We start from the raw sequence: 25779 nt of genomic DNA, 5'->3' as shown, positions 1-25779 counted from the left end.
TTCACAGAACTAGAATAAAAAATTTCACAATTCAGATGGAAACACAAAAGACCCCGAATAGCCAAAGCAGTCTTGAGAAAGAAGAATGGAGCTGGAGGAATCAACCTTCCTGACTTCAGATTATACTACAAAGCTATAGTTATCAAAACAGTATGGTGCTGGCACAAAAACAGAAATATAGACCAATGGATCAAGATGGAAAGCCCAGAAATAAACCCATGCACCTATGGGTACCTTATTTTTGACAAAGGAGGCAAGAATATACAATGGGACAAAGACAGCCTCTTCAGTAAATGGTGCTGGGAAAACTGGACAGCTGCATGTAAAGGAATTAAATTTGAACACTTCCTAACACCATACACAAAGATAAACTCAGAATGGATTAAAGACCTAAATGTAAGGCCTGAAACTATAAAACTCTTAGAGGAAAACATAAGCAGAACACTTGATGACATAAATCAAAGCAAGATCTTTTATGACCTTCCTCCTAGAGTAATGGAAATAAAAACAAAAGTAAACAAGTGGGACCTGATTAAACTTTAAAGCTTTTGAACAGCAAAGGAATCTATAAGCAAGGTGAAAAGACAATCCTCAGAATGGGAGAAAATAATAGCAAATGAAACTTCTGATAAAGGATTAATTTCCAAAATATACAAGCAGCTCATACCTCAATATCAGAAAAACAAACAATCCAATCAAAAAGTGGGAAAAAAGACCTAAACAGACATTTTCCCAAAGAAGACATACAGCTGGCTAACAAACACACGAAAAGATGCTCAGTGTCACTCATTATTAGAGAAATGCAAATCAAAACTACAATGAGTTATCACCTCACACCAATCAGAACAGCCCTCATCAAAAAGTCTACAAACAATAAATGCTGGAGAGGGTGTGAGGAAAAGGGAACACTCTTGCACTGTTGGTGGGAATGTAAATTGATACAGCCAGTACGGAAGATGGTATGGAGATTCCTTTAAAAACTAGGAATAAAGCCACCTTATGACCCAGCAATCCCACTCCTAGTCATATAACCTGAGGGAACCAAAACTGAAAGAGACACATGTATCCCATTGTTCATTGCAGCACTATTTACAATAGCTAGAACATGGAAGCAACCTAGATGTCCATAGACAGATGAATGGATAAAGAAGTCATGGTACATATACACAATGGAATATTACTCAGCCATAGAAAGAAACTCATTTGAGTCAGTTCTAATGAGGTGGATGAACCTAAAACCTATTATACAGAGTGAAGTGAGTCAGAAAGAGAAGGATAAATACTGTATTCAAACACATGTGTATGGAATCTAGAAAAATGGGACTGAAGAGTTTATTTACAGGGCAACAGTGGAGAAGCAGACATAGAGAATAGACTTATGGACATGGGGAGCGGGGAGGAGAGGGGGAGATGTATCAAAAGAGTAACATGGGAACTTACATTACCATATGTAAAATAGATAGCCAACAGGAATTTGCTGTATGGCTTAGGAAACTCAATCAGGGGCTCTGTATCAACCTAGAGTGGTGGGATGGGGAGGGAGATGGGAGGGAGTTTAAAAAGGAAGAAGATATATGTATACCTATGGCTGATTCATATTGAGGTTTGACAGAAAACAGCAAAATTCTGTAAAACAAGTAAGTATCCTTCAATAAAAAATAAATTAATTTAAAAAATTTGAATGTAATGAATAAAGTGGCTATGAATATCTTAGAATATGAGGTATTGAAATATTTTTATATAATCATTCATTTTGGGTGATTAGTATTTTTTCAGGGTTCCTTGCACAAACATGTGAATACTCACCCAAAATATGCATTTGCTGTCAGAATCTTGCTTGGTGATCTGGCCTGCAAGCAATCAAATTTGAAAGACACTGGACTGTAACAAAACATGATGGGATAGAGGATGAACAGGAACTTCCTTTAGTGTCCTAAAGACATTGTGTTTAGATTTCTTTCCTTTCTTGTTCATGATCTCATAAATATATAGGTAATTTTATTTACTAATACATTCTAATTTTAAATTCTAATTTATGGTCCTTTTTAATGGATGAATTACCTTGTATTTCCAATTGCTTACTAAGGCAAGAATTGGTAAAATATTTCATTTGTCCTGGTTTCTCCTTGAGTTAATAAGTACCAAAGCATATCTAATAATTACCTACAGCTATTGAGACTGCAGTTTATTTGCTATTGAAATCCTGGTTGCAAATTTATATTTGCTGATTTTGCTTCTTAATTATTATCTTAATTCTTAATTATTGTCTCTTATGATGTACTAAATTTTTGCATTATAAAAACTTTCAAATAAGTTCAAGGCAAGTTCAAAAATTAATATAAATGGGAACGAGTTTATCAGTCTAATGTCTGAGAAAAAGCATGTGGGCTTTAAGATGATCCAGTGTACAAATTATTTATTTGAAAATAGAGGAAAAACAATACCATGAGGTCATTTACTGCTGCCAAGTCAAATGTTTGAGAGAGAAAACAGTTTAGATCAAATATTTGAGCATTTTTTTAGTGTCTGTTATTTTTATTTAAAAAATTTTAGAGATAAAATTCATATAACTAAAATCATCATTTAAAATAATACAAATAAGTGGGTATTTTTGTATGTTCATACATTGTGTAACCATGACATTGTCTAGAACATTTCCATTACCCCAAAAAGAAATTTTGCACCCATTAGCTGTCAGTGGCAGTTGCTTCCTCTTCCACATCCTGGCAACCACTAGGCTGCTTTCTGTCTCTGTGGCTTTGCCTACTGGGAACATTTTGCATAACTGGGATCATACAACATACACCTTTTTGTGTCTGGCTTCTTCCACTTAGTATAATGTTTTGAGGTTCATCCATGTTGTAGCCTGAATCAGTACATCATTCCTGTTAATGGCTGAACAATATTTTACTATATGAAGCACGACAGATAGTGTATCAGAAAACATAGAGCAAAAAACATCAGGATGATCTTATTGCAATTTCTAAAGATCTTATAATAAATGTGGACATTTATGATTTACAAATATTTCATTGTATGCATACACAACTCATCATTTGATAGACATCTGGATGGCTTCCACTTTTTGGCTATTGTGAATGGTGCTCCTGTTAGCATTCATGTACATTTTTGTATGGACATATGTTTTCACTTCTCTTGGGTATATATATATGTAAGAGTGGAATTGCAGGGACTTCGAGCAACTATGTTCCTCTGTCCATGAGATTTCCCAGGCAGGAATACTGAAGCGGGTTGCCATTTCCTTCTCCAGGGGCTCTTCCTGACCCAGGGATTGAACCTGGGTTTCCTGCATTGCAGGCAGATTCATTTCTATCATACTTCCACATGTAAATTATATCATCTGATATTTTCTTCTTTCTGACTTAATTCACTTATCTTGATAATCTCTAAGCCCCTCCATGTTGCTGCAGATGGCATTATTTCATTATTTTTATTGCTGAGTAGTATTCTATTATATATATATATATGTATATATGTATACCACATCATTATCCATTCATCTGTCAACGGACACTTAGCTTGCTTCGATATCTTGGCTATTGTGAATGGTGCAGCAAAGAATGTTGGGGTGCAGGTGTCATTTACAGTTATAGCTTTCTCCAGATGCACATTCAGGAGTAGGATTTCTGGGTCATATGGTACCTGTGTTTTTAGGTTGAGGTACCTCCACAGTGGCTGTTACCCATTTATATTGCCCCAAGTGGCAAAGGAGGGTTCCCTTTTCTCCAGACCCTCTCCACCATTGACTATTTGTAGCCTTTCTGATGATGCTTACTCCGAGTGGTGGGAGCTGATCCCTCATTTAGTTTTGATTTGCATTCATCTAATAATGTGCTATGGTGAGGAACTTTGTATGTGCATTTTCCCCAAACAATCTGAGTAAAATGTACCTGTTGAAATTGGCTTCTTGAAAGCCTACCCTGTTTCCAGCTTCTATCCAGTTACCTACCCCAGGGCTTTTCTTAAAGGCAGGTGTCATTTACAGCCCCTCAGGCCTTGTCAGCATTGTTTCCATAAGCACTGGTTTTAAAATTGTTGTTATGGGAAATGGCCACAGGGAGCAGACTTCAATTCCAACTCTTATTCCAGCACCACAGCCTTCCTGAAAGCCTGGTTCCTAGATTGTCAGTGAGAGTGGAATAGGCATAACATCCAAGGGCTTGTGTACCATGCCTTCCTCCCCTTTACTATCACCGCCCCAAAGCAATCTCCCCACACAACAAAACCCAAGCCCTGCAAATCCGCAACGCGGAGGGTACTGTCTTCCACATGTGCAGGACTCTCAGGAAACAGGCTGGAGCTGGGAACCACATCACCTGGACAGGTTAAGACCAAGTGACTTTTCACCTCTTCCATCCCAAAGGTCCTGCATTTTTGATTGCAAGAGGGTTGGTATAGACCTGGACAGTTGAAGTGGATTTGGAGGTTGTGGTTTTATCCCGAGGGAAAAAACACTACAGTTCAGCAGGGGGTCAACAGACTGGTTCCAAATTGGGAAAGGAGTACGTCAAGCCTGTTTATTGTCAGCCTGCTTATTTAACTTATATGCAGAGTACATCTTGAAAAATGCCAGACTGGATGAAGCAGAAGCTGGAGAATGCCAGGAGAAATATAAATAACCTCAGATATGCAGATGACACCACCCTTATGGCAGAAAAGCAAAGAGGAACTTAAAGGGTCTCTTGATGAATGTAAAAGAGGAAGGTGAAAAAGCTGGCTTAAAATTCAACATTCAAAAAACTAAGATCATGTCATCTGGTCCCATTACTTCATGGCAAATATATGGGGAAACAATGGAAACACTGACAGACTTAATTTTCTTGGGCTCCAAAATCACTGCAGATGGCGACTGCAACCATGAAACTGAAAAATATGCTCCTTGGAAGGAAATCTATGACAAACCTAGACAGCATATTAAAAAAGCAGAGATGTTCCTTTCCCAACAAAGGTCCGTATAGTCAAAGCTATGGTTTTTCCAGCAGTCATGTACGGATGTGAGAGTTGGACCATAAAGAAGGCTGAGCACCGAAGAATTTATGCTTTTGAACTGTGGTGTTGGAGAAGACTCTTTAGAATCCCTTGGAAATCAACCCTGAATAGTCATTGGAAGTACTGATGCTGAAGCTCCAATACTTTGGCCACCTGATGTGAAGAGCCGACTCGTTAGGAAAGACCCTGATGCTGGAAAAGATTGAAGGTAGGAGAATAAGGGGATGACAGAGTGTGAGATGGTTGGATGGCATCCCTGACTCAATGGACATGAGTTTGAGCAAGCTCCGAGAGATGGCCAAGGACAGGGAAGCCTGGTGTGCTGCAGTCCACGGGGTCGCCAACAGTCACACACAACTGAGTGACTGAACACAGCAGCAGTGGTGTCTCATTTGTTGTACAACCTTCTCAACTCCCTCAAACCCAGGACAATCCAGACTTAGGCCCCAAGGCTCCTCAGGCTCCAGAGATGTGACAGGAGCCCGGGTCACCAAGGTCTGAAGGGAATATAACAGTTATTTAATTGGCAAATTAATGTTTAATTCTATTGGAGAATACTTGATTCCCAGTGTTGAGTTTGCCATAGGTGTCTAGCAATTTGATTCAGGTATATATAGATAATATCAAGTCTTTACTGGGGGCTTTGCCCCCATAGGGTTTTCAGGGTGTTGACTATGGTTCCCGGTGCTAGATGGTAGGTCCTTGTTGCTGGTCTAGGTTCATATACTGAAGACTGCATGTGTTAATCCCGTGCATGCTGCATGCTAAATTGCTTCAGTCCTGCCTAGCTCTGTGCAACTCTTTGGACTGTAGCCCACCAGGCTCTCTGTCAGTGGGATTCTCTAGGCAAGAATACTAGAGTGGGTCACCATGCCTTCCTCCAGAGCATCTTCCCCACCCAGGATTTAACCTGCATCTCTTACATCTCCTGCACTGGCAGGCAGGTTCTTTACCATTAGCACCAGCTGTTAATCCCAAGGTCCTTATTTAACCCTTCTTCCCAATGTGACCCCTTCCATAATACTGTGACTTTTCTTAGTCTGTATCTGCATTGGAAATAAGTCCTTGTATATCACTTTTTAAACTTTCACCTATTACTGATATTATATGATATTTGATTCCTCTGTCTGAATTATGTCAGGTACTATCATCATGGCTAGGTCCTTCTTTGCTGCTGAAAAGGCATAATTTCATACTTTTGGATGGCGGAGTAACATTCTCTTGAATATTTGTACCACATCCTCCTTTTCCTTTCATAACTCCAGGGACATTTTGGTTGCTTCTGTGTCTTAGCTCCTGGAAACAGAGCTGCAAAGAAGGCTGGGTGCATGTATCTTTTCCAACTACTGTTTGATCTGGATGTATACCCCAGTGTGGGAGTGCTGGATGATGGCATATCTGCATCTTTAGGTTTTTAAGAAACCTCCATGCTGTGCTCCACAGTGACTGCTAGCTATCTGCATCCCCCACATTGCAGGAAAAGGGTTCCTGTTTTGCAGGCCCTCTCCAGCACTGACTGTAGACTTTTTGATGATGGCCATTCTGGTGGATGGAAGGTGATACACCTCTTAGTTTTCATTTTCTTTTACTAATAATGTGCAGTATGAGCATTTTTTGTATGCACATTTTTTTTCTTTTTAAACAGTGTGAGTAAAATTTACCTGCTGAAATTGGCTTCTTAAAAGCCTGCCCAGTTTCAAATTCTTATTTGGTTACTCACCCCAGGCTGTTTCTAGATGGCAAGAGTCATTTACCACACTGAAGGCCCTGGGAACTTTATATGTATACCCATGAACTCTGATTTTACACTTGGTACAAGAAACAGCCGCAAGGCAGCAGCATTTCTGCATGCCACACACTGGTTTCTGGGCAAGGAAGCTGAGTGCAAGTCCTGTTCCTGAGTTGTAAATGGGCATGGGTTGTGCCAGAACAGACACCCATTGGTTTGTATTTCAGTACTTCTTCCTGATCATTCTTCACTTCCCCACCCCAGACAAATCCCAAGCCCTCCAAAACTGCCCTGCTAGGGTGCTGTCATCTGCAAGTGGGAAGGAGGCTGGTGGTATGAACCCCAACAATAGGAGATGTGCAGATTCAATGCCTTTTTAAGGTCTTTTAGCCCAAGGGAACACCCTCCTTTGTGTTCAGTAGGCTTGCTGTAGCTATGCAGGGCCAGCCCAGATCTGGAGAATGAGGTTTGATCCAGAGGGGACACACTTCAGGGCCAAAGGGGGTTCATTTGCTGGCACTTCCTTCTCAGCTCCCTCAGATGCAGGATGATCTAGCCTTGGGTTCCAAGGCTGCTCAGGCTCCAGGTTTGTGACAGCAGCCTGGGTGACCGAGGTCTGAGGTGAATACAGCAGTTATTTCATTTTATTTGTCAAATTATTTTTTTATTTTCTTTTTGAGTATAGTTGATGTCCAAGGTCGAGTTTGTTACAGGTGTCCAGCAACTTGATTCCGGTATATATAGATGATTATCCATTCTTTATTGGGGGCTTTGCCCCTATAGCATTTTACATTGCATTTTACAACACAGCTTCCCCAGTGGCTCAGTGGAAAAGAATCCACCTGGCAATGCGGGAGATGCAGGAGATGTGGGCTCAATCCCTGGGTCAGGAAGATCCCCTGGAGTAGAAAATGTCAACCCACTCCAGTATTCTTGCCTGGAAAATGCCATGAACGGAGGATCCTGGTGCGCTACCGTCCATGGGGTCACAGAGAGTTGGACACGACTAAGCAACTGAACAGCATCGTGTTGAGTCAGGTTCCCTCTGCTATATAATAGGTTCTTGTCGATGCTCTAGGTTTCTGATAAAGAGTGTATATGTTAATCTCAGCTTCCTGATCCAACTCTTCCTCATGTTGTGACCCCTTCTGTAGCCCTAAGTGACTTGTCAAAGTCTGTGAATCTATTTCCTTTTTGGAAATGAGTTCCTTTCTGGCACTCTTTAGATTCCACCTATCAGTGATACTATACGGTATTTGTCCTCCTCTGTCTGACTTAATTCACCTGCTATGATCATGGCTAGGTCCGTCTTTGTTGCTGCAAATGGCATTGTTCCCTTCTGTTCGGTGGCTGAGGAACATTCCTTTGCTTATGTGCACCACAGCTACTTTTCCCTTTCATCTCTCCAATAACTTTCTGGCTGCCTCCAAGTTGGGCTCTAAAATAGTGCTGCAGTGAAGGCTGGGGTTCACGTGGCTTCTCCAATTACAGTTTGATCCGGATGTAGCCCTAGTGTGGGATTGCTGGGTCACAGGATATCTGCATCTTCAGGATTTTAAGGAACCTCCATTCTGTGCTCCTCAGTGCCTGTAGCAATTTCCATCCCCAGCACTAGCAGAGGAGGCTTCCCTTTTCTGCAGGCCCTCTCCAGCATTGACTGTTTGTAGACTTTTTGATGATGATCACTGTGGTGGGTAGGAGGGAATATAGCTTGTAGATTTCATTTTCCTGCCTGTAATAATGTACGATATGAGGAAACCTGAACGTGCAGTTTTTGTTTTTCACGAGTGTGAGTAAAATGTACCTGCCAAAACTGTCTTCTTGAAAGCCTGACCTTCTCCAATTCTTTTGCAATTCCTGCCCCCTCCCCAGGACATTTCCTGAGGGCAGGAGATTTTACAGTCCACGGGCCTTGGGAGTTTTCAGCTTCCCCGAACCCTCCTAGTTTTATAGTTGTTACATAACATGGCCACAAGGCGGCAGCATTTCTTCGTGCCTCACTGTTTCTTGGGGAACCACAGCGGAGTGCAAGTCCTGTTCCTGGGCTGTAACTGGACATGGAATGTGAATCTGTTTGCTTTTTGGAAATGAGTTACTTCCTGGCACATTTTAGATTCCACCTATCAGGGATACTATAAATTTATCTTCTTCTATCTGACTTAATTCACCTACTATGATCATGGCTAGGTCTTTCTATGTTGCTACAAATGGCATTATTTCATGGTTTTGATGGCTGACTAACCTTCCATTGCATATGTGCACCACATCTACTTTTTCCTTTTAACTCTCCAAAACATTCTGGTTGCTTCCAAGTCTTGGATCTTGGAAACTGTGCCACAGAAGGTTTGGGTACATGTGTCTTCTCCAACAATAGTCTGATCTGGATGTAGCCCTAGTGTGGGAATCCTGGGTCATAGGATATCTGCGTCTTCAGGGTTTTAAAGAACCTCCATGCTGTGCTCCACAGTGTCTGTAGTAACTTCTATTCCCAGTACTGTTGGAAGAGGATTCCCTTTTCTGAAGGCCCTCTCCATCATTGACTGTTTGCAGACCTTTTGGTGATGGCCACTGTGATGGGTGGAAGGGCATATGTCTCATTGTAGATTTCATTTTCCTTTCTCTAATAATGTGCAATATGAAGAATTTTGTATGTGCATTATTTGTTTTTAAAGAGTGTGTGTAAAATGTACCTGATGAAATGGCTCTCTGAAGGCCTGCTTGTTTTCATATTCTTATTCGATTTTCACCCCAAAATTGTTTCTTGAGGGCAGGAGTCATTTACAATCCCTAGGGCCTTGTGAGTGTAAAGTTCAGCCTCTGAGCCCTAGTTTTAGAGTTGTTACACAAAATGGCCACAAGGCGGCAGCATTTCTGCGTGCCCCACTGGCTCTTGGGGCAACAAAGCTGAGTGCAAGTCCTGTTCTTGGGTTGTAAATGGTCGTGGAATGTGCCAGAACAGACTCCTGGGGCTTGTGCCTCATTACCTCTCATCATTCTTCACTTCCCCACCTCAAACAAATCCCAAGCCTTCCAAATCAGTCCTTCCTGGGATGCTGTTATCTGCAAGTGGGGTGACTCTAAGGAAGGAGGGTGAAGGAGGGAGATGTGCAAGCCCGTGCCTATTCAAAGACCTTCCAGCCCACAGTGTCCACCCTCCTGTGTGCACTAGGCCTGCAGCAGCTGGACGGGGACAGCCAGGTTCTCAAGAATGTGGTTTCAACCAGAGGGGACAAACACTTCAGGTCCAGTGGGGGACCATCTGCTGGCACCTCCTTTGCAGCTCACTCATCCCAGGAGATTTCAGCCATGGGCTTCAAGACTGCTCAGGCTCCAGTTTGCAACAGGAGCTTGGGTCACTGAGAGCAGAGGGTGATATAGCAGTTCTTTCACTTTATTTGAAAAATTAATGTTTATTTTCTAGTGGCATATAGTTGATTTCCAATGTTGAGTTTGTTGCATGGATCCAGCAACTTGGTTCAGGTATATATAGATGAATATCCAATCTTTATCGGGAGCTTTGCCCCTGTAGGATTTTACGGAGTTGAGTAGCGTTCCCTGTGCTCTGCACTAGGTCCTTGTTGATGGTGTAGGTTTATACTGAACAGTGCACATGTTAATCCCAGTGTTCTCACTGAAGCCTTCCTCCTGATATGACCTCTTTTGTAATACAAAGTGGCTTTTCATTGTCTGAGATTGTTTTGTTTTGGAAATGAGTTCCCTTGTGTCACTACCTGGATTCAAGTTATTGGTGATCCTATATTTCTCTTATTCTGTCTGACTTACTTCCCTTAGTATGATCATGGCTAGGTCCTTTTATCTTGCTACAAATGACATCATTTTATGCTTTTTGATGGCTGAGTAACATTCCCTTCAATATGTGTACCTTGTTTTCCTTTCATCTCTCCAGGGACATTCTGGTTGTTTCCATATCTTGGCTCTTAGAAACAGTGCTTCAGTGAAGGTTGGGGTGCATATGTCTTTCCCACTATTGTTTGATCTGGATGTGTGCCCTTGAGTGGGATTTCTGGATCACAGGGTAATGCATCTTCAGGTTTTAAAGGAATCTCCATGCTCAACTCCAGCTGGCTATTAGCAATTCCTTGACCAGCACCTGCACGGGATGATTTCCTTCTCTGTAGCATTGACTGTTTCTATACTTTTTGATTATGACCACTGTGATGGGTGGAGGATGCTATATCTTGTAGATTTCATTTTCCATTCTATAAAATGTACGATAAGAGTATCTTTGTAAGAAGGTTCTTGTTTTTAAAGAGTATGAGTAAAAGGTACCTTCTGAAATGGTTTTGTGGAAGTCTGTCTGTTTTCAGTTTCTTATTCTATTCCCCAGCCCAAGGCTATTTCCTGAGGGCAGAGGTCATCTACAGCCCCCCCTCCCACCCCAACCCAGCCTTGTGAGTGTTAATTTCTTCTGAGCCTGTTTTACAGTTGTTGTTACATGAAACAGCCAAAAAGCAGCAGCATTTCTGTATGCCCCACTCTGGTTCTTTGGGCAACAAAGCTAGGTGCAGTTCCTGTTCCTGGGTTGTAAATGGGCATGGTATGTGCCAGAATAGGCCCATGGACTTGTGTCTCAATACTTCTTCCCCAACATTCTTCCGTTTCCCACCGGAAAAAACCCCAAGCCCTCCATATCTGCCCTAACGAGGGTGCTCTCATCTGCAAGTGTTGTTCAGTCTCTAAGTCATACCCAACTCAATGTGACCTAATGAACCACAGCACACCAGGCTTCCCTGTCCTTCATTTCTCTCCCAGAGTTTGCTCAGGCTTATGTCCATTGAGTCAGTGCTGCCATCCAACTGTCTTATCCTGTTACCTGCTTCTCCTCCTGCCCTCAGTCTTTCCAGCATCAGGGTCTTTTCCAGTGAGTCAGCTCTTCACATCAGGTGGCCAAACTATTGGACCTTCAGCTTCAGCATCAGTCCTTCCAGTGAATATCCATGGTTGGTTTCCTTTAGGATGGACTGGTTTGATCTCCTTGAAGTCCAAGGGACTCTCAAGAGTCTTCTCCAGCACTACAGTTCAAAAGCATCAGTTCTGTACATGACTACTAGAAAAACCATAGAGTTGACTATATGGACCTTTGTCTGAAACGTGATGTCTCTGCTTTTTAATATGCCACCTAGGTTTGCCATAGCTTTCCTTCCAAGGAACAAGTATCTTTCAACTTGATGACTGCAGTCACTATAGTGATTTTGGAGCAAAGTAAAATCTGTCACTGCTTCCACTTTTTCCCTTCTATTTGCCACAAAGTGATGAAACGGATGCAATGATCTTAGTCTTTTGAATGTTGAGCTTTAGGCCAGCTGTTTCACTCTCCTCTTTCACCCTCATAAAAAGGCTCTTTGCTTCCTGCCATTGGAGTTGCATCAGCTGCATATCTGAGGTTGTTAATATTTCTCCCAGCAATCTTGACTATAGCTGGTGAGTCATCCAGCCTGGCATTTTGCATGATGCTCTCTGCATATAAGTTAAATTAGCAGAGTGACAATATATGACCTTGATATCCTACTTTCCAAATTTTGAACCAGTTCATTGTTCTGTGTCTAGTTCTAACTGTTGCTTCTTATCCTGCATTCAGGTTTCTCAGGAGATAGGTAAGGTGGTCTGGTATTCCAATCTCTTTAAGAATTTTCCATAGTTTGTTGTGATCCAAACAGAGGCTTTAGCATAGTCAATGAAGCAGAAATAGATATATTTTTGGAATTCTCTTGCTTTTCTATGATCCAGCAGATGTTGGCACTTTGATCTCTGGTTCCTCTGCCTTTTCTAAATCCAGCTAAGGTTATATATTTGAAAGTTCTGGGTTCAGTCTTGAGGCTAGCCTGAAATATTTTGAACATTACCTTGTTGGCATGTGAAATGAGTGCAGTTGTACAGTAGTTTGAACATTCTTTGACATTGCCTTTCTTTGGGATTGTAATGCAAACTTACCTTTTCCAGTCTTGTGCCACTACTGAGTTTTCCAAATTTGCTGGCATATTGAGTGCAACACTTTCACAGCATCATCTTTTAGGATTTTAAATAGATCAGCTGGAATTCCATTACCTGCACTAGCTTTATTCATAGTGATGCTTCCTAAGGCCCAGTTGACTTCACACTCCAGGATGTCTGGCTCTAGGTGAGTGACCACACCATCGTGGTTATCTGGGTCATGAAGACCTTTTTCATACAGCTCTTCTGTGTATTCTTGTGGCCACCTCTTCTTAGTCTCTTCTGCTTCTGTTGGGTTCTTGAACCCTGTTTATCCTTTATTGTGCACATCTTTATATGAAATACCTCTAATTTTCTTGAACAGATTTCTATCTTTCCAATTCTATTGTTTTCCTGTTTCTCTGCATTGTTCACTTAAGAACGCTTTCTTATCTCTCCTTGCTAATCTCAGAAAGTCTGCATTAGTTGGGTATATCTTTCCCTTTCTCCTTTTGCCTTTCACTTCTCCTCTTTTCTCAACTATTTGTAAGGCCCTCCTCAGACAACCACTTTGCCTTGCACTTATTTTTCTTGAGGATGGTTTTGGTCACCACCTCCTGTACAATGTTATGAATGTCTGTCCATAGTTCTTCAGGCACTCTGTCTACCAGATCTAATCCCTTGAATCTCTTCATCATCTCCACTATATAATCATAAGGGATTTGATTTAGGTCATATCTGAATGGTCTCATGGTTTTCCCTACTTTCTTCAATTTAAGCCTGAATTTTGCAATAAGGAGATCATGTTTGAGCCACAGTCAGCCCCAGGTCTTGTTTTTGTGACTGTATAGAGCTTCTCCATCTTTGGCTGCAAAAAATATAATCAATCTGATTTTGGTATTGACCATCTGGTGATGTCCATGTGTAGAGTCATCTCTTGTGTTGTTGGAAGAGGGTTTGACTGCTATGACCAGTGCATACTCTTGGCAACACTTTGTTAGCCTTTGCCCTGCTTCATTTTGTACTCAACGGCCAAACTTGCCTATTACTCCAGGTATTTCTTGACTTCCTATTTTTGCATCCAATCCAAGATGATGAAAAGGACATCTTTTTTGGTGTTGGTTCTAGCAGGTCTTATAGGTCTTCATGGAGTCATTCAACTTCAGCTTCTTCAGCATTACTGGTTGGGGCATTGATTTGGATTACTGTGAGAGTGAATGATTTGCCTTGGAAACCAATGGAGATCATTCTATTCCTTTTGAGATTGCACCCAAGTACTGCATGGCAACCCACTCCAGTATTCTTGCCTGGAGAATCCCTTGGACAGAGGTGCCTGGCAGGCTACAGTCCATGGGGTTGCAAGAGTTGGACATGACTTAGAGGGTAAACCACTACTGCATTTTAGAGTCTTTTGTTGACTATGAGGGCTACTCCATGTCTTCTAAGGGATTCTTGCCCACAGTAGTAGATATAATGGTCATCTGAATTAAATTCACCCACTGCCATACATTTAAGTTCACTGATTCCTAAAATGTCAATGTTCCCTCTTGCCATCTCTTGCTGGACCACTTCCAATTTACCTTGATTCATGGACCTAACATTCCAGGTTCCTATGCAGTGTTGTCCTTTATAGCATCAGATTTTACTTTTACCACCAGATACATCCACAACTGGGCTTCATTTTCATTTTGGCTCAACCTCTTCATTCCTTCTAGAGCTATTTCTCTGCTCTTCCCCAGTAGCATTTGGACACACTGACCTGGGGGGTCATCTTTCAGTGTCATATCTTTTTGCCTTTTAATACTGTGCATGGGGTTTTTGAGGCAGGAATACTGAAGTGGTTTGTCATTCCCTTCTCCTGTGGATGTTTTGTCAGATGGGCAACTCTAAAAATCAGGTCTAGAGGTAAGCAACCCAGCACTGGGAGACATGCAGATATGATGGCTTTTCACAGGTCCTCCAGCCCAAAGGGAACCCCTCCTTGTGAGCACCAGGCTTGCTGTAGCTCTGCAGGGATGGCCAGGGTGTCGAGAATATGGTTGATCCACAGGGGACAAATACTCCAGGTCCCGTGGAGGCCCACCTGCTGGCACATCTTCTTAGCTCCCTCATCCCCATGACAATCCAGCTATGGGGCCCAACGCTCCAGTTTGCAAGAGGAGTCCCAGTCACTGAGCACAGAAGGGAATATAGCAGTTATTTCATTTGGAAAATTAATGTTTGATTTTCTATTAGTGTAGAGCAGACTTCCAATGTTGAGTTTGTTACAGGTGTCCAGCTACTTGATTCAGGCATGTGTAGCTGAATATCCAGTCTTTCTGGGAGCTTTACCTCTATAGGGTTTTACAGAGTGTTTAGTAGGTTTCCTGTGCTATACAGCAGGTCCATTTTGATGCTCCAGTTTTCGGTGTTGAGGAATAGTATATGTAAGCTGCAGCTCCTGAGTTACCCATTTCTGCTGCTGTACCCCTTCTCTAACACCAAGTGGCTCTTCTAAATCCATGAGTCTCTTACCGTTCTGGAAATGAGTTCCTTTGTGTCCCTTTTATTTTCCACCTAAAATCTGTGTTACTTTTTATATTCTACTTATCACTGATATTACGTATTTGTCTTCTTCTGTCTGACTTACTTCACCTAATACAATCACGGCTAGGTCCCTCTATGTTCCTGCAAATGGAATCATTTGCTGCTTTTTGATGACTGAGTAACATTCCCTTCAATATTCCCTTCAAAAGGTGTACCTCATCTACTTTTTCCTCTCAGCTTTCTCTGGACATTCTGGTTTCTTCCATGTCTTGGCTCTTGGAAACTGTGATACATGTTTGTGTACCTGTGTCTTCTCCAACAATAGTCTGATTTGGGTGTAACCCTAGTGTGGGACTGCTGGGTCACAGGATATCTGCATCTTCAGGGTTTTAAGGAACCTCCATGCTGTGCTCCACAGTGTCTTCAGTAACTTCTATTCTCTACTGTTGGGGGAGGATTCCCTTTTCTGAATTTCATTGACTGTTTGTTGACCATTTGATGATGGCCATTGTGATGTGTGAGGGTGATACGCTGTAAATTTCATTTCCATTTCTCTAATAACATGTGATATGAGGCTCTTTGTATATGTGTTTTTTTGTATTTTAAAGAATGTGTACACAATGTACCTGCTGAAACTGATGACTGGAAAGCTTGCCTGATTTCAAATTCATATTAAATTACCCACTCCAAGGTTATTTCTTGAAGGCAGGAGTCATTTCCAGACTAATGGGCCTTGTGAGTTTGAAGCTCCCCTGAACACCAGTTTTACAGCTGTTGTTACATAAACGGCCATGAGACAGCAGCATTTCCGTATATCCCACTCTGGTTTTGAGGGCAAAAAGCTGAGTGGAAGTCGTTTCCTTGGGTTGTAAATGGGCCTGGAATGTGCCAGAACAGACACCTGTAGGCTTGTCTCAATATTTCTTCCCCATCTTTCTTCACTTCTCCACCCCAGACAAATCCCAGGCAGCCCTCCAAATCAATCATGCCTTGGTCATCTGCAGGTAGGCGACTCTAAGGAAGGAGACGGGAAGTAAGCACCCCAGCATCAGGAGGCCTGCAGGATCCCAGGACTTTTCAAGGATCTTCCAGCCAAAAGGGAACCCCCTCCTCGTGTGCATGACGCTTGCAGTAGCTGTGCAGGGGCAGCCAGGCTCTCGAGACTGTGGTTTGATCCAGGGGGGACAGACACTTCAGGTCCAGTGGGGATCATCTGCTGGCACATCCTTCTCAGCTCCTCATCCTCAGACAATCCAGCCATGGTCCCCAAGGCTGCTCAGTCTCAGGTTTGCAACAGTAATGTCTCTGCTTTTGAATATGCTATCTAGGTTGGTCATTACTTTCCTTCCAAGGAGTAGCGCGTCTTTTAATTTCATGGCTGCTGTCACCATCTGTAGTGATTTTGGAGCCCAGAAAAATAAAGTCTGACACTGTTTCCACTGTTTCCCCATCTATTTCCCATGAAGTGGTGGGACCGGATGCCATGATCTTCGTTTTCCGAATGTTGAGTTTTAAGCCAACTTTTTCACTCTCCACTTTCACTTTCATCAAGAGGCTTTTGAGTTCCTCTTCACTTTCTGCCATAAGGGTGGTGTCATCTGCATATCTGAGGTTATTGATATTTCTCCTGGCAATCTTGATTCCAGCTTGTGCTTCTTCCAGCTCAGCGTTTCTCATGATGTACTCTGCATATAAGTTAAATAAGCAGAGTGACGATATACAGCCTTGACGTACTCCTTTTCCTATTTGGAACCAGTCTGTTGTTCCATGTCCAGTTCTAACTGTTGCTTCCTGACCTGCATACAGGTTTCTCAAGAGGCAGGTCAGGTGGTCTGGTATTCACATCTTCAGAATTATCCACAGTTTATTGTGATCCACACAGTCAAAGCCTTTGGCATAGTCAATAATGCAGAAATAGATGTTTTCTGGAACTCTCTTTTTTTTTTGATGATCCAGCAGATGTTGGCAATTTGATCTCTGGTTCCTCTGCCTTTTCTGAAACCAGCTTGAACATCTGGAATTTCATGGTTCACATATTACTGAAGCCTGGCTTGGATAATTTTGAGCATTACTTTACTAGCGTGTGAGATGACTGCAATTGTGCAGTAGTTTGAGCAATCTTTGGCATTGCCTTTCTTTGAGATTGGAATGAAAACTGACCTTTTCCAGTCCTCTCAGCTGTGTTCAACTCTTTGTGACCCCATGGATTATACAGTCCATGGAATTCTCCAGGCCAGAATACTAGAGTGGGTAGCCTTTCCCTTCTCTAGGGGATCTTCCCAACCCAGGGCTCAAACCTAGGTCTCCCACATTGCAGGAGGATTATTTACCAGCTGAGCCACAAGGGAAGCCCAAGAATACTGGAATGGGCAATCTTTCCCTTCTCCAACCCAGGAATCGAACCGGGGTCTCCTGCATTGCAGGTGGATTCTTGATTCCCTGAGCTATCACGGAAGCCCAAAGTTCCTCTGAACCCCAGTTTAAGAGTTGTTGTTACACAGAATGACCACAAGGCGGCAGCATTTCTGTATGCCCCACTCTGATTCTTGGGGCAACAAAGCTGAGTGCAAGTCCTGTGCCTGGATTGTAAATGGGTATGGAATCTGCCAGAACAGACACCCAGGGCTTGTGTCTCATTATTCCTTCATCATTCTTCACTTCCCACCCCAAACAAATCCCAAGTCCTCCAAATCAGCCTCCTTGGGTGCTGTCATCTGCAAGTGGGTCGAATCTAAGGCAGGAGGCTGGAGGTAAGTGCCGCAGCACTGGGAGACCTGCAGGATCCCACGACTCTTCAAATGTCTTCCAGTCCATAGTGGCCATCCTCCTTGTGTGCACTAGACTTGCTGTAGCTGTGCGGGAATGGCCAGGGTCTCGAGAATGTGCTTTGATCCAGAGGGGACAAACACTTCAGGTCCTGTGGGGGCCCATCTGCTGGCACATCCTTCTCAATTCCCTAAGACTGAGGACAATCCAGCTGTGGGCTCCAAGGCTGCTTAGGCTCAGAATTTGCGACGACAGCCCAGGTCACCAAGTGCAAAGGGAATATAGCAGTTATTTCATTTATTTGGAAAATTAATGTTTATTTTCTATTGATGTATAGTTGGTTTCCAATGTTGAGTTTGTTGCAGGGGTCCAGGAACTTGTTTCAGGCATATTTAGGTGAATATCCAGTCTTTTGTGGGAGCTTTGCAGCTATAGGGTTTTACAGAGTGTTGAGTAGGCTTCCCTGTGCTATACACGAGGTCCTTGTTGATGCTATAGGTTCATATATTCAAGACTGCTTAGTGCTCACTTCAGCAGCACATATACTAGATAAGTGTGCTTATGTCAATCTTGGAAAAAGCGTGTGAAAGTGTCAGTTGCTCAGTCACGTCCCATTTTTTGCAACTCCAAGGAAGACAGCCCACGAGGCTGCTCTGTCCATGGGATTCTCCAGGCAAGAGTACTGGAGTGGGTTGCCATTTCCTCCTCCAGGGGATCTTCCCCAGGGATTGAACCCGGGTCTCCTGCACTGCAGTTGGGTTCTTTACTGTCTGCCATCAGGGATGCCCATGTTAATCCCAGTGTCCTGATTTAATCCTTCTTTACAGTGTGACCCCTTTTGTAAAACCAGGTGCCTTTTCAAAGTCTGAGATTCTGTGTCTGTTATAGAAATGAGTTCCTTTGTGTCACTTTTTTTTCCAATTAACTTATCAGTGGTCTTATATGTCTTCCTCTGTCTGACTTACTTTCCCTAGTATAATCATGGTTAGTCCCTTCTATGTTGCTGTAAATGGAATCATTTGCTACTTTTTGATGACTGAGTAACATTCCCTTCAATATTCCCTTCAAAAGGTGTACCTCATCTACTTTTTCCTCTCAGCTTTCTCTGGTCATTCTGGTTTCTTCCATGTCTTGGCTCTTGGAAACTGTGCATACATGTTTGTGTACCTGTGTCTTTCCAACAATAGTCTGATTTGGGTGTAACCCTAGTGTGGGACTGCTGGGTCACAGGATATCTGCATCTTCAGGGTTTTAAGGAACCTCCATGCTGTGCTCCAGTTGTCTTCAGTAGTTTCTATTCTCTACTGTTGGGGGAGGATTCCCTTTTCTGAATTTCATTGACTGTTTGTTGACCATTTGATGATGGCCATTGTGATGTGTGAGGGTGATACCTGTAAATTTCATTTTCCATTTCTCTAATAACATGTGATATGAGGCTCTTTGTATATGTGTTTTTTGTATTTTAAAGAATGTGTACACAATGTACCTGCTGAAACTGATGACTGGAAAGCTTGCCTGATTTCAAATTCATATTAAATTACCCACTCCAAGGTTATTTCTTGAAGGCAGGAGTCATTTCCAGACTAATGGGCCTTGTGAGTTTGAAGCTCCCCTGAACACCAGTTTTACAGCTGTTGTTACATAAACGGCCATGAGACAGCAGCATTTCCGTATATCCCACTCTGGTTTTGAGGGCAAAAAGCTGAGTGGAAGTCGTTTCCTTGGGTTGTAAATGGGCCTGGAATGTGCCAGAACAGACACCTGTAGGCTTGTCTCAATATTTCTTCCCCATCTTTCTTCACTTCTCCACCCCAGACAAATCCCAGGCAGCCCTCCAAATCAATCATGCCTTGGTCATCTGCAGGTAGGCGACTCTAAGGAAGGAGACGGGAAGTAAGCACCCCAGCATCAGGAGGCCTGCAGGATCCCAGGACTTTTCAAGGATCTTCCAGCCAAAAGGGAACCCCCTCCTCGTGTGCATGACGCTTGCAGTAGCTGTGCAGGGGCAGCCAGGCTCTCGAGACTGTGGTTTGATCCAGGGGGGACAGACACTTCAGGTCCAGTGGGGATCATCTGCTGGCACATCCTTCTCAGCTCCTCATCCCTCAGACAATCCAGCCATGGTCCCCAAGGCTGCTCAGTCTCCAGGTTTGCAACAGTAATGTCTCTGCTTTTGAATATGCTATCTAGGTTGGTCATTACTTTCCTTCCAAGGAGTAAGCGTCTTTTAATTTCATGGCTGCAGTCACCATCTGTAGTGATTTTGGAGCCCAGAAAAATAAAGTCTGACACTGTTTCCACTGTTTCCCCATCTATTTCCCATGAAGTGGTGGGACCGGATGCCATGATCTTCGTTTTCCGAATGTTGAGTTTTAAGCCAACTTTTTCACTCTCCACTTTCACTTTCATCAAGAGGCTTTTGAGTTCCTCTTCACTTTCTGCCATAAGGGTGGTGTCATCTGCATATCTGAGGTTATTGATATTTCTCCTGGCAATCTTGATTCCAGCTTGTGCTTCTTCCAGCTCAGCGTTTCTCATGATGTACTCTGCATATAAGTTAAATAAGCAGAGTGACGATATACAGCCTTGACGTACTCCTTTTCCTATTTGGAACCAGTCTGTTGTTCCATGTCCAGTTCTAACTGTTGCTTCCTGACCTGCATACAGGTTTCTCAAGAGGCAGGTCAGGTGGTCTGGTATTCACATCTTCAGAATTATCCACAGTTTATTGTGATCCACACAGTCAAAGCCTTTGGCATAGTCAATAATGCAGAAATAGATGTTTTTCTGGAACTCTCTTGCTTTTTTTTGATGATCCAGCAGATGTTGGCAATTTGATCTCTGGTTCCTCTGCCTTTTCTGAAACCAGCTTGAACATCTGGAATTTCATGGTTCACATATTACTGAAGCCTGGCTTGGATAATTTTGAGCATTACTTTACTAGCGTGTGAGATGACTGCAATTGTGCAGTAGTTTGAGCAATCTTTGGCATTGCCTTTCTTTGAGATTGGAATGAAAACTGACCTTTTCCAGTCCTCTCAGCTGTGTTCAACTCTTTGTGACCCCATGGATTATACAGTCCATGGAATTCTCCAGGCCAGAATACTAGAGTGGGTAGCCTTTCCCTTCTCTAGGGGATCTTCCCAACCCAGGGCTCAAACCTAGGTCTCCCACATTGCAGGAGGATTATTTACCAGCTGAGCCACAAGGGAAGCCCAAGAATACTGGAATGGGCAATCTTTCCCTTCTCCAACCCAGGAATCGAACCGGGGTCTCCTGCATTGCAGGTGGATTCTTGATTCCCTGAGCTATCACGGAAGCCCAAAGTTCCTCTGAACCCCAGTTTAAGAGTTGTTGTTACACAGAATGACCACAAGGCGGCAGCATTTCTGTATGCCCCACTCTGATTCTTGGGGCAACAAAGCTGAGTGCAAGTCCTGTGCCTGGATTGTAAATGGGTATGGAATCTGCCAGAACAGACACCCAGGGCTTGTGTCTCATTATTCCTTCATCATTCTTCACTTCCCCACCCCAAACAAATCCCAAGTCCTCCAAATCAGCCCTCCCTTGGGTGCTGTCATCTGCAAGTGGGTCGAATCTAAGGCAGGAGGCTGGAGGTAAGCGCCGCAGCACTGGGAGACCTGCAGGATCCCACGACTCTTCAAATGTCTTCCAGTCCATAGTGGCCATCCTCCTTGTGTGCACTAGACTTGCTGTAGCTGTGCGGGAATGGCCAGGGTCTCGAGAATGTGCTTTGATCCAGAGGGGACAAACACTTCAGGTCCTGTGGGGGCCCATCTGCTGGCACATCCTTCTCAATTCCCTAAGACTGAGGACAATCCAGCTGTGGGCTCCAAGGCTGCTTAGGCTCAGAATTTGCGACAGTAGCCCAGGTCACCAAGTGCAAAGGGGAATATAGCAGTTATTTCATTTTATTTGGAAAATTAATGTTTATTTTCTATTGATGTATAGTTGGTTTCCAATGTTGAGTTTGTTGCAGGGGTCCAGGAACTTGTTTCAGGCATATTTAGGTGAATATCCAGTCTTTTGTGGGAGCTTTGCAGCTATAGGGTTTTACAGAGTGTTGAGTAGGCTTCCCTGTGCTATACACGAGGTCCTTGTTGATGCTATAGGTTCATATATTCAAGACTGCTTAGTGCTCACTTCAGCAGCACATATACTAGATAAGTGTGCTTATGTCAATCTTGGAAAAAGCGTGTGAAAGTGTCAGTTGCTCAGTCACGTCCCATTTTTTGCAACTCCAAGGAAGACAGCCCACGAGGCTGCTCTGTCCATGGGATTCTCCAGGCAAGAGTACTGGAGTGGGTTGCCATTTCCTCCTCCAGGGGATCTTCCCCAGGGATTGAACCCGGGTCTCCTGCACTGCAGTTGGGTTCTTTACTGTCTGCCCACCAGGGATGCCCATATTAATCCCAGTGTCCTGATTTAATCCTTCTTTACAGTGTGACCCCTTTTGTAAAACCAGGTGCCTTTTCAAAGTCTGAGATTCTGTGTCTGTTATAGAAATGAGTTCCTTTGTGTCACTTTTTAGAATTAACTTACCAGTGATCTCATATGTCTTCCTCTGTCTGACTTACTTTCCCTAGTATAATCATGGTTAGTCCCTTCTATGTTGCTGTAAATGGCATTATTTCCTACTTTTTGATGGCTGAGTAACATTCCCTTCAATATGTGTACCATACCTTTTTCATCTCTCAATGAATATTCTGGTTTTTCCACATTTTGGCTCTTGGAAACAATGCTGCAGTGAAGGCTGGGCTGCGTGTGTCTTTCCCAACTACAGTTTAATCCGGATGCACGCCCAAGTGTGGCATTTCAGATCACGGACCTGCATCTTCAAGTTTTTAAGGAACCTCCATACTGAAGTCCAGTTGGCTGTCAGCAGTTTCCATTCCCAGCATCAGCGTAGGAGGATTCCCTTTTCTGCAGGCCCTCTGCAGCATTGACTGTACACTTTTTGATGACGGCCATTATGATGGGTGGAGGTGATACCTCTCATAGATTTCATTTTCCATTCTCTAATGTTTCATACCAGGATCTTTGTAGGTATGATTGTCTTTAAAGAGTGTGTATAAAGTATACTTGTCCTTTTTTGAATTCTTATTCGATTACCTACTCCAAGGCTACTTCTTGAGGGCAGGAGTCATTTACAGGCCCTCGCATCTTGTGAGCATGAAGTTTTTCTCAGACCCAGTTTTACAGTTGTTGTTAAACAAAATGGCCACAAGGCGGCAGCATTTCTGTGTGCCCCACTCTGGTTCTTAGGGCAAAAAAGCTGAGTGCAGGTTCTGCTCCTGGGTTATAAATGGACATGGAACGTAGCTGTGCACAGGTGGGAATGTGTCTGGGTTTGTGACAGGAGCCTGGATCACAGAGGGCAGAGGGGAATACAGCTGTTATTTTCACTTATTTGACAATTAACGTTTGTTTTCTATTGGGATATAGTTGATATCCAGTGTTGAGTTTGTTACAAGGGTCCAGCAACTTGATTCAGATATACATAGGTGAATATCCAGTCTGTGTTAGGAGCTTTGCCCCTATAAGGTTTTATGCGATGTTGAATAGGGTTCCTGGTGCTATATACTAAGTACTTTTTGATGCTCTAGGTTCATATGTTAATCTCAGGGTCCTCGTCGACCCCTTCCTCCTGATGTGACCTCTTTTGTAACACACGGTGGCTTTTTACAGTCTGAGATTCTGTTGCTTTGGAAATGAGTTCGTGTCACATTTTAGATTCCACCTAACAGTGATCCCATATGATATTTCTCTTCCTCTCTGACTTACTTCCCCTAGTATCATCATGGCTAGATCCTTCTGTGTTGCTGCAAATGGCATTCTTTTTTTTGGATGGCTGAGTAACATTCCTTTGAATATATGTACCATATCTTCTTTTTCATCTCTCCATGGACATTCTGATTGCTTCTGTCTTGGTTCGTGAAAACAGTACTGTAGTGTAGGTTGGGGTGGATGTCTTTTCCAACTATAGTTTGATCTGGATGTATGGCCAAGAGTAAGATTTCTGGATCACACAATATCTACATCTTCAGATTTTTAGGGAACCTCCATGCTCAATTCCATATGGCTGTTGGCAATTTCCATTCCCAGTCTGGCATAGGATTCCCTTCTCTGCAGGCCCTCTGCAGCACTGACTGTACACTTTTTGATGACCATCTGATGGGTGGAGGGGGATGTATCTCCTTGTAGGCTTCCTTTCCCTTTCTCTAATAATGTGTGACAAGAGGATCTTTGTACCTTTTTTGTTAAAGTGTTGTGAGTAAATTTACCTGCCGCAATTGGCTTCTTGAAAGGCTGTCTGTTTTCTGATTCTTACTCAATTACCCATCCCAAGACTGTTTCTTAAGGACAAGAGTCATTTATAGCCCCTAGGGCCTTCTGAGTGCAAAGCCCTGGTGGCTCAGAGGTTAAAGCATCTGCCCGCAATGCGAGAGACCTGGGTTCAATCCCTGGGTTGGGAAGATCCCCTGGAGAAGGAAATGGCAACACGCTCCAGTATTCCTGCCTGGAGAATCCCATGGACGGAGCAGCCTGGTGGGCTACAGCCCACAGGGCTGCAAAGAGTCGGACACACTGAGCGACTTCACTTTCACTTTTCAGGGCCTTCTGTGTGCAAAGCCCTAGTTTTAGAGTTGTTACACAAAATGGCCACAAGGCGGCAGCATTTCTATATGCCCCACTCTGCTGCCTGGTGCAGCAAAGCTAAGGGCAAGTCCTGTTCCTGCACTGTAAGTGGGTGTGGAGTGTCAGAACACACACCCAGGGCTTGTGTCTCATTGCTTCATCATTCTTCACTTCCTCACCCAAGGCAGATCCCAAGCCTTCCACATGTGCTCTGCCTAGAGTGCTATCATCTACAAATGGGTGACTCTACGATGCTGGAGTTAAGAACCCCAGCACCCGGAGGCATGGCTATCAGGTGACCTTTCCAAGCTATTCAGCACAATTGGTCTCCCGTATCTGTGTGCTAGAATTGTTTTAGTTATGGATGACCGGCCCTCATCTGGAGAGGGCTGTTTCTTCTAGAACGGACAAACACTAGAGGACCTTAGGGGCCTCATTTCTTTGTCATCACCCTCAGCTCCCTCAGCCCCAGGAGGGTCCAGCCTTGGCAGGCAAGGCTGTTCAAACTCCGGCAATGTGTCACCATCCCGGGTCAATGAGGCCTGAGGGGACTATGGTAGGCATTTCCTCCAGTTGTCAGATTTATGTGTATTTCGTCTTGGAGTACAGTTGATGTACAATGCTTGTTGGAGGTGCACAACACCTTGAACTAGATGTATATAGAGGTACATGTCCACTCTGATCCTGGTGCTTTGGCCATACAGCTTTCTACAGTGTGCTGCTGAGTAGGGTTCCCTGGGCTGCACAGGAGCTCCTTGCTGGTGACCCAGTTTTATATATATATGTGTATACGTTAAGGCCAACCTCCTGAAATATTCCCTCCCCTGGTGGTGTCCCTTCTGTAACACTCAGTGGGTTTCTGAAGTGAGTCTGTTCTTTTGTGAGTCCCTGCATCTCGGTTGCTGATCCCACCTATCAGTGATACCGTGCGGTCTTTCTCTGCTTCGTTCACTTAGTTGTCACTGGTTCATTCCCTGTTGCTGCAAACGGTATTATTTCAACCTTATCTATCAATCACTCAGTAACATTCCCTCGTATACAGGTATAACAGCTCCTTTATCCATTCACAGATGTGGATGGACGTCTAGGACGCTTCCCTATCTTGGGTATTGTGTAAAATACTGCACTGAACGTGTTGCCTTTTTGATTTATGGTTT

Source organism: Bos mutus, chromosome 4 (assembly GCF_027580195.1).
Source record: "Bos mutus isolate GX-2022 chromosome 4, NWIPB_WYAK_1.1, whole genome shotgun sequence".
Lineage (NCBI taxonomy): Eukaryota > Metazoa > Chordata > Mammalia > Artiodactyla > Bovidae > Bos > Bos mutus.
The sequence above is the reverse complement of the archived record's forward strand: the minus strand, read 5'-3'. Positions refer to the sequence as shown.